The sequence below is a fragment of the Zootoca vivipara genome, chromosome Z1, assembly GCF_965207765.1.
Source record: "Zootoca vivipara chromosome Z1, rZooViv2.hap1.1, whole genome shotgun sequence".
NCBI lineage: Eukaryota > Metazoa > Chordata > Lepidosauria > Squamata > Lacertidae > Zootoca > Zootoca vivipara.
Window position 1 is genome coordinate 24,293,262 of NC_142583.1, and position 13,259 is coordinate 24,306,520.

At 42.9% G+C, this 13,259-nt stretch overlaps 1 protein-coding gene across 43 annotated transcripts in view; it reads left to right on the plus strand.

Annotated features, from left to right (window-relative positions):
- The window catches only part of SORBS2 (sorbin and SH3 domain containing 2), a 189,442-nt gene that overhangs the window by 60,768 nt on the left and 115,415 nt on the right, over positions 1-13,259 (plus strand). For 2 of the 43 annotated variants that reach the window (XM_088660970.1, XM_088660981.1), the window contains exon 1: positions 9,953-10,074. The exons of the other annotated variants lie outside the window; for them this stretch is intronic. The gene's annotated coding sequence lies outside the window, so the exon portion shown is untranslated. Of the gene's footprint in view, positions 1-9,952; positions 10,075-13,259 lie in introns of those variants that run through there. 43 annotated transcript variants of the gene reach the window in all.

A 13,259-nucleotide genomic window follows, 5' to 3' on the forward strand; every position in this document is an offset into this window, starting at 1 on the left:
GAATGGCTTCTGGTGTCTCACAAGAAGTAGAATTCATGGGTTTCCTTCAGGACTACTAGAAGCCACTGATGTTCTCTACAGGGGAATGCCATGAGTCCAACTTGACACAAGTAGTAGGGGAGGGAGAAGAATATTAAATTTATCAAGTTTCTTATTTTACTTCTTTGGAAGTATGAACCAGTTCTTAGACTCTGATATTGGTTCTTCTAGGCTTTGTTGTGTGGTGTTCTGACTCGCTTATGTATATTCAATATAAGTAGCTGGCAGCTGGAACTGAATGTTAAATATATAATCAGCAGTCCAGACAAGGCAGAATACTAAAAGGGACAAAAATAAAATAAAAAAGGAAGCCAAATCTATTTGACACTCTTCCAGATATAATAAAGAATATTGGCCCAGGCTGCCACTGTAAGCCTCTCAGCTACTGGGTTTTTAAGATCAATGTCACTGAGCAAGCAAACCGCTCAGGGTGAAAGGGGTAAAGAGAGAAAGAGAGAGAGAGCAAAGTTTGAGAATCATGGATCTACATCTTGCCCAAATTGCATCTAAAATTGGGCTCAAAGGGAGTCGACTCCATGACAAGATCAAATCCCCAAACCACAAAAGAAATTATCTTTGCCACCTAATGATGATAAAATTTAGCAGCCAAGCCAGTGGCATCCACTTGAGATGCTTGAATGTAAATTATATGGGGTGGAAGTAGGTCAGCAATTTTCTCTAACTATCCTTTAAACTAAAACAGGGGGAAAAGAAGTCTGGTGGTAATTCATACAGCTTGGAGAACCATGAGCCACTCTCAGTGCTGTTTTGGATGATGAGTGGGGGTAAAGGCGCTTTGAATAAATAAGTACATGGCAGAAACTCAGCCACAGAAACAGAACAGGGGGACCACACAAGCAGAGGTGGAGCAAGCCCATTGGGTACCTGGGGTGGCGTGCATGCCCTGCGCCCCAGGGGTGCGGCCAGCTGGGGCAGGACGCTCCATGGGACTTCCGAGGAGTCTGCCTGCCTCCTCCCACTCAGCTTCCCTACAGCTGAGGGGGAGGCAGCGTGTGGACCGTTTGGGGCAGCACGGAGCCTGCGGGTGTCCAACCCACCTTGTCACTCCCAGGAGAGACGCGTGGCTTGGGCACACTGCAGGATGCGCGGTGAGTGTCGCCCGGCATTTTGTCACACACACCCCTCAGTGGTAACACCCAGGGTGGCCCACCCCCACCACCACCCTTCCTCCACCCCTGCCCATAATGTGCACTGTAGTGCTGAGTGCTTCTGTTCCAATCAGTCAGCTATAAAGCTCAGCTGGTAGAACATAAGACTCTTAATCTCAGGGTCATGGGTTTGAGCCCCATGTTGGGCAAAAAGATTCCTGCATTGCCAAGGGTTTGACTAAATGACCCTTGTGGTCCCTTCCAATTCTGCAGTTCTGTGATTCTCCACAGCACTCGTCTAGTCCATCTAGCCTAGTCTCTCCCCACACCCAAACTAAAAGAATCAAGCAGCATTTCATGGGACCACTAAATATGCTCTGTCCTCCTTGCAAAGTTTTGAGGGTTCTCTTCTCCTCCCTTAGTGTTTTCTTCCTCTTAACCTGAAGTCACAAAGATATTTCCCTCTTGTGCATTGGTGGTGAAGGCAGAATTTGGTTTACTTGGTATTTTAAGGCGAGGCTAGCTCCCTTTGCACTTTCCAAAACAATGTGCAAAATAAAAAACCACAGCTGTCCTTTAAAATCCACATTTATCTGAACTTTGTGAAGAAGTTTTCTGGCCAAAAGATGTGTGTGTTAGGGGAAGTGTGTGTGAAAATGTACATATTGGTGAAAGTAATACACAAAAATGAATTATAATAAGGCAGGGGTTGGGGACTTTCAGCTCTTCAGATGTTGCTGACACTACAACCCAGCCTGTGTGGCCAATAGTGAAGGCAAATGGGAGTTGTAGTTCAGCGACATCTAGGGGGGAGGCAGAAGTTCTCCACTCCTATATTAGGTGGAATTGCTTGCAAAAATGAGTATATTACAGGGAGTTGCAAAAAAAAAGTATGTTAGGAGAAATGCACGCTTAGATACTGATGAACATTTCTGAAGACTCGTGTGGCAAACTGAGGATGGGGAAAATGGGACCTTGTGCATAGGTGATGCCATTTTGACTACATAAGTAACAACACTCATACCTGAACATTGGAAAAGGGGGAAATACTGTGAGAATTGAACACATACTGTTGGATGTGGATTGAGAGAATGTTAATGGACTGGGTCTTTTGCTCAATGCTGCTCAACATTGCACTGCTAATTGTCATTAAAGAGGCAATGAGGAGTAACATAAATCACTTATCATCGATGTGATGAGGTGGAACAAGATGAAGGGGGCAGTATGAAGAACATAAAGCAGATGCCTATCTTGTATTAAACTAATAGCTAGCATTGCAGTTAATTAATGCTAATGCAAGCAAAGCCAATGTTCGCTAGTGCCTCTCAGATGGGTGTGTGTGTGTGGAAAGAGCATCCAGTCCTTATAAAACAAACTGATGATGTTCAGAAACAGAATTCAGAATAGGAAAATATGGATAATAGGAAAATATGGATAGGAGCATACTTGAATCTCAGTGATTTGTGTCACTGGACAGCAGGCGTTGCCTCCACCAACCAGTTTCTATCTTATTTCCAGAGATGGATGAATCACTCTGTTCACATCATTTCTACATGTGTTCATCCTTAAGCCCATTCCACTCTGCTTCTGCACTACTTTGCAAAATAATGTTATTGATTGATCTTTGAAAGCAAAATAAGAGCATGGCATTAATGACCATACTTGGTTTCATGCTGTTGTTGTGTTTATATTCATACTAAATTTATTTTTGGCAAAAGAAATGGTCACCCATAATATTCAGTGGTTGGATCTATAAATGCAAATACTTCCCCCAAATCACATTTAAATAGATACTTAAATTCATCATTCTAAAACATTTTGCCTCCAGCTATGCATTTCAAAATGCATTCTCTCCTAACAGGCACATTCTAATGAAAATTATTTATACTTTTTGGAACCACGAATTGTGAAAGTAAATTGGAAAGTATGAAAGCCAGCAAATGTCAAAACCTAACCCTGGCCACTGCCCGGAGGGGCTAATGGAACAGTGGGCCCACTGCTGCATCCTCAGCCCTGCAGTCCACACAGACCAGGGTGGAAGATGGGATGCAGGCGAACTGCTGTACCAGCCTGGAACTGGTGCAGCAATCAAGCCCAAAGCTGGGCTGATGCCGTCACATGGTAGCAGTGAGCCTGGACCAGGATTCAATGACTTAGCACTTCACCACCCCCAAGCTCCTCATCTTGGAGCTTTCCACTGATGGGTCTCTGTAGATATCTGACCAGAAGTACTTTCAGTTGCCCGCATGTTCAGCGGGTAGAATAGAACGGAGCTCTGTACTGACAGAAAATTATTCTAGTGTCACTCAGTTACAGGGTCTAGCAGGTCTCGGTGGAGAAAAACCTCTGCCAAATTGACAGTCCTCCCTCCCCTACCCAATGCAAAGGGTTGTTAGTTCTGGTCCAATCAGAATTTGCAAATATCTCATTTCTTAAGGAATCCCTATTTATTTGCCATTTTCAACACATTTAAAGCTGATCTAGGAACTGTTTTGTTTTCATCTTTGGTGACATACTGAGTCTGGCTGGCAAGGGAATGAGAGAGTGTAATCAAGGGAAAAGCCAAGCTTCTATACTGGTACAGTCGTACCTTGGATCCTGAACGCCTTGCGAGTTGAATGTTTTGGCTCCCGAACGCCACAAACCTGAAAGTGAGTGTTCTGGTTTGTGAACGTTGTATGGAACCCGAATGTCCAACGCGGCTTCCGATTGGCTGCAGGAACTTCCTGCAGCCAGTCAGAAGCTGTGCCTTGGTTTCCAAATGTTTTGGAAGTCAAACAGACTTCCAGAATGGATTCCATTCGACTTCTGAGGTACCACTGTATTTCAATATATACTGTATAACAATACAGAAAGACTTAATGCAGCGAAACTGTTCAAACTCCCTTGTTATTTTTGTTGCTGCCAGGAGGTACAAAGTTGCTAAACTTACATGCAAATGTTGCCTTTAGTATACCGTTACATTAACTATATGCTGCTGTTTTATTACTGCTGTTACTATGAAATTATTCCTGCGCTTGTAAGTTGCTTTGAGCACATTTTTGTGTGGAAAGGCAGCATGCAAATAAAGAAATGATAGATTTTAAAGGTCTTTATGTGTGTCAGAGTGGGATCCATAGAGATGAAGAGAGAATAAAATATTATATGTATCGGGCATGGATATTATTATTCCTATGCATTTAATGCTATGTTTGTTGAGGAAGCTGGAGGCATGACGGGCAGATCCAGGTTTTGAATGCACCAGGTTTTCCAAGTGTTTGAATAGGCCACAATATATAATCTCATACAGCTTTCCAAAGAATCATTGGCATCATAGTAAGTGTTACTTTATAGTACCTGCCCACTAACAGCTGTAGAAAATTCTCAGCCATGTATTCCCTTAATATGTATTCTGCAGGCTTCTTTCTCCTTCATACCAATATCTAACAAGAGTAATGTTCCTCTTTGGGCAACTAAAGGTGATGGATCTAATAAATATTAACACTTGCCTAGCTATAAAAACAGCATGTTAGAATCAATCGGTACTTTATGTTACCCTTCTGTTAAAAGATTATATCACAAGAAATGTGGTTAGTTTGGGTGGGTGGGGGGAACCAAGATTTTTGTATGATGCTCAGCCTCAGCTGGCTGTAAACAATATCAGTTACATTTCTCGTGACACGCAAATTCGTGAAGCGTTCCATATTTTTTAGGTTCCGGTTTCCGCCTGCAGGAATGGCGGACCTGTTTTCCATCTCTCTGACCTTCGTAAGGAATTTGGCGGTTGCTAGGGGAGTAAATGGCAACCCCCTACCCTCTCCGGGGGTTACGGAGAGGGGCCGCTGGCCCGCGATGCCCCCAGACCCACTCCGACTGTTTTTGGAGTGGGGGGAGCTTGGGCTGAGCACTTACGAGGGCCAGGACTCCCGGACGCTAATCTGCATGGCGGGGATTTCCATGGTTAAAGAAGATAATTAGGCTTAAATCTATGGACATACTTCAGAAGGAGGGGAAGAAGCGCTGTTTACTGCTGAGAAATTTACTGCTGAGAAATTTATGAGGAGTCAAAGACTGTACTGCATCTGGAAGAAGGATTGATGGGGACGGAGCGATAAGGGAAGTGAGTTTTTATTTTTTCTTCATATATGTTGCCTCGTACCTTCCCGGACGCGATGTCCTGGCTTGTTTGGAGTGAAAGAGAAGCAAAAGACTGTGTGAGTTGAACTTTATAACTACTGTTACTGAGCATATTTTTTAAAGATGTGGAGTTGCCGATGAGAAAAGCCCCCCCCCCTAGTCGGACGGAAGGAGTTCTGGACGCGTTCGGAGGATTTATGAGCTGTGACGCACTTTAAATTGGAGCAGCGACCTGAAGCTAAGTTCAGCTATAGGGCAAGGAGATCCATTAATTTACCAAGAGTTTATGGTTTGATGTTTGGGTCTCCTGCCTGAAAAAGCTGTAAATTCTATAAAGATCGTAAATCTTCATGGCTATGAGAGAAAACGAAAGTGATTTGAGTTTTTTAAGATGGCGCTACTTCGAGCTGCTTCGACGCAACAGGGAGCTCCATTAAGAAGATTTATGGGGAGGCTGGACTGATTAACTCACACAGGGAAAGAACATCTGTGAAACTTTGTTTGATATTTATCTCAGCAGCTGGGAAACAATCGGATGAAAGTGGAAAACATCTATGTGACTGTAAGGGGAAGATCTGGATTATTATGAACTTGGAGGATGATTTGAACTTTAGAAAAAAGACGGCAGTGGACGGTTGCGAGGAATTCCCAATTTCTTGAAGCATGGGAACCCAAATAAAAAATTCTTTAGATGATTTGGCATAACATTCGGTTTGATTGATATATATATGTGTATAATTTGAAATATTGAATGTGATATAATTGGTTTTAATTGGAAAATTAATAAAAATATTTTTTTTTTAAAAAGTAAACAATATCAGTTACATTTCTCAATTGTAATAAATTCCACACAGTGAAATAACTCAACCTGATATCCTGCCAGCACATAGGGAACCTTATAGCTGAATGTGGTGTTATACCTGAAATCTAGAAAATAGATTTCCAGTGTAATAATAACAACAACAACAACAACAACAACAACAATTTATTTATACCCCGCCCATCTGGCTGGGTTTCCCCAGCCACTCTGCGCAGCGGCGGAGGAAGTGCTAAGGCACCTGGGGCAGTGCGCCCCATCCATAGGGGTGGGGCAAGGGCAGGGCAGGAGTCTGCCTGTCTCCTCACACTCAGCCGCCCTACAACTGGGGGGGGGGGAGGCAGCAAGTGGACCATTTGGACAGTGTGGAGCCTGCGGACGCCCAAGCCACAGCATCTGTCCCAGGAGAGATGCGTGGCTCAGGCGCTCTGCAGGCCCCACAGTGAGTGCCGCCCAACATTTTGTCACCCCCCTCAGTGGTGATGCCTGGGGCAGCCCACAACCACCGCACCCCCTTCCTCCGCCCCTGACTCTGGCCGGCTCCCAACAGAATATTAATATTAAAAAAGCAACAACTTCAAACATTGAAACTTCCCAAAACAATATTGATTATTGGCTCTGTAGCAGGAAGATGGTCCCTTGCATCAGCGATTAAAAAATGGTTCTTAGGTAGCACAGTGACCCAAGACCTTTGCTTGCTGCCTTAGAGAGCCACTGCCAATGGAAGTGAACTAGTTGGGGGTGGCTCTGTGCTGCATAGTATTCCTGGCTAGGCACATCTAACCATCAATTTGTTCTAATTTTCAATTGCCTTTGTAGTCCATTTCAAGATTTTGATTCTTTATTTGCCTGCGTGATTCCTCTCTCTCTCACGGATGTTTGCGGGTGGATGGATATGGTCACGATAATGACCACAGTCATGTTTCAGTGTTATAAATTGTCCTGCTGTAAAAAAATAAATAAAACAAAACAAAACTGGACCAGTAGATTGTCCAGTAACCCTCAAGCCTGACACCCCAGATTGGGTCATCTACACCAAATTTGGCCCTGTAGCCTGTTTATTCCCAAACTGTTGGCCAGGGCAGACCAGTGTATAGTGAGAGGAGCTGAAATGTGTCATGAAAACTCATTCACCACTGTGGATGCATGTACTCTATATTCAGTTTGGAGCAATAAAAGAAAAGCCCCGTGTATTGCTGGTTGCTTTTCTCTTTGTCAGTAATAGTCTCCTGCTAGCCCTATGAATATAGAAGGCAGTAGCACTTTGATATGTACATGATCAGTGGTTTCACTGTTTTCTACAAAGGTTCTAGGTGTCTTCTTCATTGCACAGTGAACAGGCCTAGCTGGGAAGAATTGAATCTCTAGCCGCTTTCTTCACACCAGGCATAACTTTACAGTCATACCTCAGTTTGCGACTGCCTCCATTTGCGACCGATCGGTTTGCGACCGCCACGGACCTGGAAGTGTTTACATCCGGGTTCCGCAGTGCGCAGATGCGATCTGCTCAGCGGCGCATGCACAGAAGCGCTCTATTGGCGCTTCACGCACACGCAGAAGGGCCCCTCAGTTTACGACAAACTCAGGGAGCGACCGACTCCCCGGAACGAATTGCGGTTGCAAACTGAGGTATGACTGTATAATCTTCTGTCATATCATCCCTCTAACCATCTTCTTTCTTAACAACCCCCCCCCAAAAAAAAACCCCACATATTTTTGCCTTTCCCCTCAGGGAAGGTGCTCCATCACCAAGAATTGTTTTGAATGGGAATTGAAAAATCTCTCAATTTTTCAACTTTTCTCAGTTTATCACCTCCCCCCCCCCCTCAATTTTAAGTTCAGTTCTCTACAATTGCATATCGGCTTGTGGTTTGCTTATTTGTTTGCTTTGAAAATGAAAATCCACCAGTACTTTAGTGTGAATTTCTTCTAATGTACACATTTTTATGTGCAATTACATACAAGGATGTATAAGGAGAAATGTGCAGTTTGTTGTAGGAAGATGGAGGACTAAATTTAAACCTGGAAAAATGAGGAACTGATACAAACCAAAATAGACACATTTGCCTGTCCCTATGCTCCCTGCAACGGCAGGAGGGGCGAAATCTAGCCTTGGCAGGAACGCACCAGAGATTTTGAGACATATTACAGTAATGTTTTATCAGTTGCAAGTACTGTTGACTCTTAGGGCCAATGTCACATTTCTAATAGTTTCTCTCTATTCCTAACCAGCTGGTATGATGAAGGGCTTCATTAGGTTCACTAGTTGGAGGGAGGTAATCCTTCCAAATGGTTTTTGGAAAACTTTCCAGGGAGAAAGGTTTCCCTCTTTTTCCATATCAGTAGCCTGGTGAAAATTGGAATACTCACGCCCCCACCCCTACCTCTTACGCCAGCTTTTTAGGTAAGATTGAAAACACTGGGAGATTGATCCTAGATCTCTTCGGTTTTGTCCCTAAATTAAAAGTTTTGTTTTCCATTTCATCTATTTTATGGGTTTTTTTGCAAGGGCTAACTTGTGCTCCCCCCCCCTTCCCTCTGCCCCCCACCCTCCACATCATCATGGCCTTCATGCTCATCACTTTTATGTTAGAAAATGGATTCTACTTGTTAAAAAACTACTTTTGATTGCATCCAACATGCAGAAAATATTTGCACATCATGTGCTCACAGATGGGGCTTTAAAATTGTTTGATGTGCATAATTACTAGAAATCTGGAAAAAGTTTATTATCACTGATATTGCTGATGCTAAGAGCGGTGAAGGTTTTTTGGTTTTTTGGTAGCTACTTGGAAATGTTTAACATTTTGTTTGTGAAGCAAATTATGTTCTGCACATGTCAGCTCTTTCTCAGGAGGTCTAGCAAGTCACTTCATCTACATATGCAGGAAGTTCCTTATTACCATAAGTTTGATCTCTTTATGTACCATGCAGTGAGGGAAGAAGATTAGATTCCCCTCCCCCCCCACTTTTTTTACATACATGTCCCGCCTTTCCTCCCAGGAGCTCAAGATGGCATGCGTGGCTCTCCCTATCCTTATTTTATCCTTGCAACAACTCTGAGAAGGTAGTGAGCTTCATGACTGAGTGACTGACTGATTTTAACTCTGGTCTCCCAGGTCCCACACTCTAACCTCAATACAGTGGTACCTTTGGTTGTGAATGGGATCTGTTCCAGAGGCCCGTTTGCAACATGAAAAGGCCGCATCCTGAAGTGCTGCACCTGCTGCAATTCGGCGCTTCTGCACATGCACGCGCACCGAACCCGGAAGTACCGGTAACCCATTCCAGGACTTCCAGGTTCGGCGCATCCGTAACCTGAAAAGACATAACCCACAGCAGACATAACATGGGGTATGACTGTACTGCACTGCCCCTAGTAGAAGAATGATTGTGCATCATTATGGAAGCCTTTCAGCCCCACTAATATATGATACACTACGTGCTGGTATTTGTCAAGAAATGACAGACATTTCCCTCTTCCAATTACCATAGCAGGCTGACATTGATTCCAGCCCACTTCTTCTAAGGGGAAGTGAAGAGGAAAAATTACAGACGGCAGGAACTGCCCAGGATGGAGAGGCAATGCCTCCTCCAGAAAGACTGGGAGCTCTCTGCATCTGACAGTGTGCAGGACTTTGTTTTGTGCCCTGACGGTCATACCACAAAGGCCTGGTCAAAGTATACAGCATAATGCACTGCCACAGTCTGAGGGCGTGTGCTCCTTCAGGATTGTTCTGGGGAAATAATCTTCTGGATTTACGGCCAAGCCAAGCTTCAGAATTGTTATTGTCTCTTAATAACAGGAGGCTTCTTGCTTCTTCTCACAGGCCCTAGTAGAGGTAGCTTGATCGGAGCCTGCCTTAGAATGAATGAAACAGCTCCTTTCCTCCCAAGTGAACCCTGACAGAACTACATCTATGTCAAAAACAAAAGGACAAAAAGGGAACCTGCAATTAAGAAAAAGGACACTGAATATGGTGGGACTTCCTTGTGAGTAAACGTGCGCAGGATTGTGCTGTAAATAAGTCTCTCCTCCACATGCAGTTGCTGGGTGACCTTGGGCTAGTCACACTTCTTTGAAGTCTCTCAGCCCCACTCACAGAGTGTTTGTTGTGGGGGAGGATGGGAAAGGAGAATGTTAGCCACTTTGAGACTCCTTAGGGTAGTGATAAAGCAGGATATCAAATCCAAACTCCTCCTCCTCCTCCTCTTCTTCTTCTTCTTCTTCTTCTCTCACTATAAGCTGGTCCCTTTTTAAAACACCATCTTGAGAAATTGCTTTGGATGCTTTTACTATATAAAGATATGTTCAGTTCGTGTTGGGTGACTGACATTTTGGTAAGCCAAATAATTTGTTTTAGTTTAGGGTGGAGGGGAGGGAGAGAACACCAGAATAACGCTAGGCATGGGAAAAATATCTGGAATGGGCATCTTGGGGAGGCTTTAGGAAAAATGAAACAGTAACAGTCTGGCAAAACATAAAGAAGTAAAAATATCTACAAATGTGCCCAGTTGCAAATTGCTGGGATTGAAGTGTCCTTTCCACTTTGCAGAACAGTTAGTGAAATTGTATGGAGTCAAGCCTTGTCAGATGAACTGTAACTCAGTATCATATTTTGTGGTCAAGAAAGAAGAAAAAGTCAAGTGACATCTGAAATGCACTGCTGTAGTGTGGCAGAATATCACTTGTGTTTTATCAGTGGTAACATATACTATAGCTTTCAATGTCACCACTAATTTAGTCAAACTAGGCATTGAGATATTTGTCTTTAATCTACTAATAATATAGTAGGAGTTTGCCATGAGTGAGATGTCTTCATATGGTTCTGAAATAAGAAGCATACATAGCTGCCAAGTTATCCCTTTTTTACAGGGATTTTCCCTTATGCTGAATAGGCTTCCTCGCGAGAAAAGCGAAAACTTGGCAGCTATGAGCATAGTGTGCGTGTGTTGTGCAACATGAAAGGCTGAATTGTCATCTGTACTGGGGCAATGGAAAACTAAAAACCTATAGTAATTCTGCTCTGTTGAAATCATTCAGATAAACGTATCTATTAATTGGATGCTATGTGTTGCCTCCGGTGCTGCTACTAGCAGAGAGTGTGACTCATATGAATTAAAAACAATTGGATAAATATATGCTTGCAGGTTCCACTTAGACCAATTGACGATATACATTTCTAACCCATTAACTAAGTGTCCAAATTCTTTGCCAAATTAGTTCTAATATTTTAGAAAGTCAAAGTGTGTATTTATCATAGTTGGTAGCCTGATTAATCCTGCAGGAAAAATACTTAAGCCTATCAAACAGGGATCAAACCCCAGCTCATTATGAACTCCAAATGACCTTGAGCAAATTGCTATCTTTTTGTGCTTGCAAAAAGGTGGCACATCCCCATTCAGGTGTGTAGCTCTGTCAATCTGATGAGAGGTTCCACCATTCTGCCCAGCAGTTTCCCCTTGGGCTGAATGCAACCCTGGGCTTGAAAAGGGGTTCCCCATCTCTACAAAGAGCATGCTGAAGGGCCCACAGCACAGGTTGAGAAACCTTTTTTTGTGCTGACGTGATTTCGGGGTTTGGTGTATCGGAGAGTCAAGAAAAACCTGAAAGACACAAAACAAAAACCACCCCATAATAAATGCAAGCTCAGAATTACTTTAAAGGGCTCTGCGCACACGCTTGCACGCACGCGCGCACACACACACCCCTAGTAACTTGCGAAGTTGTATGTCTGCTGACCTGATACCATTATTAATGTAAGTGTATGGAATGTCATGAAATTTATTCTTAAACGTGACAGGAAGGAATATTTATTTATTTACATAAATTTTTATTTAAACAAATGGTTGGTTGTAAAAAAAAAAAACTCAGAGTGGTTTATAAAAATTTGAAAAAAGAAAACCAAGGGGAAATTCACAATTAAGCTTTAGAAACATACTTTTGTGGGGGGAAAAGAAATGAATGATTCTGAGAAACTTTGACCTAAAAGAAAAACTCTTTAACAGAAAGTGGAAAAGATGGATATTATTTTCATGGACTGAATATCTTAAATAATCTCCCCTACCTCCCCCCCCCCTTTTTTTAATGTAGCCAGCAGATGGAAAATGGGAAGTCCTTTTTATTTTTCTCTAATGTTTCTTTTCCTTTTGTCTTTCATTTTCTGTTGCTTCTCCCTTTCTTTTAATCTCTTTCTCTCTCCCCTTTCTCCTTGTTTCTTTTGTCACTTCTTCTTCTTCTTCTTCTTCTTCTTCTTCTTCTTCTTCTTCTTCTTCTTCTTCTTCTTCTTCTTCTTCTTTTGGAATCCTATGAAACAGATTAAAACTACCCCACATTTACAGTTACATTTCTTCCCTCAGAATTTGCTTCCCCAAGTTGCTGTAAGGATCAGCAAGTACAGCATAGACAGATGCCTGCTTCCGGGTATTCTCTCCATATGAAATCCAACCACAGTCTAGAACTTGCTGTGGCGATGAGAAGAGTGTGTGTGTGTGTGTGTGTGTGTGTGTGTGTGTGTGTAATTAAATAGGGAAATGATTGTGCATATAAACCTCAGCAGTTTTATTACTGCTTGTCTTGCCAGCTGGCTGCTTTTGCCCTTTCTTGCTCAGTAGTTTGACTCATCTGTGTGTGTGTGTGTGTGTGTGTGTGTGTGTGTGTGTGTGTGTGTGTTTTATATACAGGGTTTTTTTGTTATAGGGGATGGGGAAGGGCCATAGCTCAGTGACAGAGCATCTGCTTTGCATGCAAAAGGTTCCAGTCTCATGCATCTCTAGGTAAAGGCTAGGAATGTACCCTTTCCTGAAATCCTGGAGAGTTGCTGCCAACCCGTGTAGGCAGTACTGACCAGGATGGACCAGAAGTCCGACTCAGTATAAGGCAGCTCCCCATGCTCCTAAAGCAGACAAAAGTGGAACTTCCAAAACAAAATCTTAGCTGGTCTCTCTTAAAACATGTTTAGAAACATACCGTACTCAAACGTAGAGTTTTTGCACTGTTCAACTTGTCTTTCCTTATAACTTATAAAAGCTATCAGTCAGGGATGGAGAACCTTCCAGTGTTGTTGGACTCTGTCTTCCTTAGTCCCAGCCAGCACAGCCAACAGTCAGGGTTCATTTATTTTAATTTCTTTATTACATTTATACACCACCCTTCATCATGAGATATCAAGGCGGTT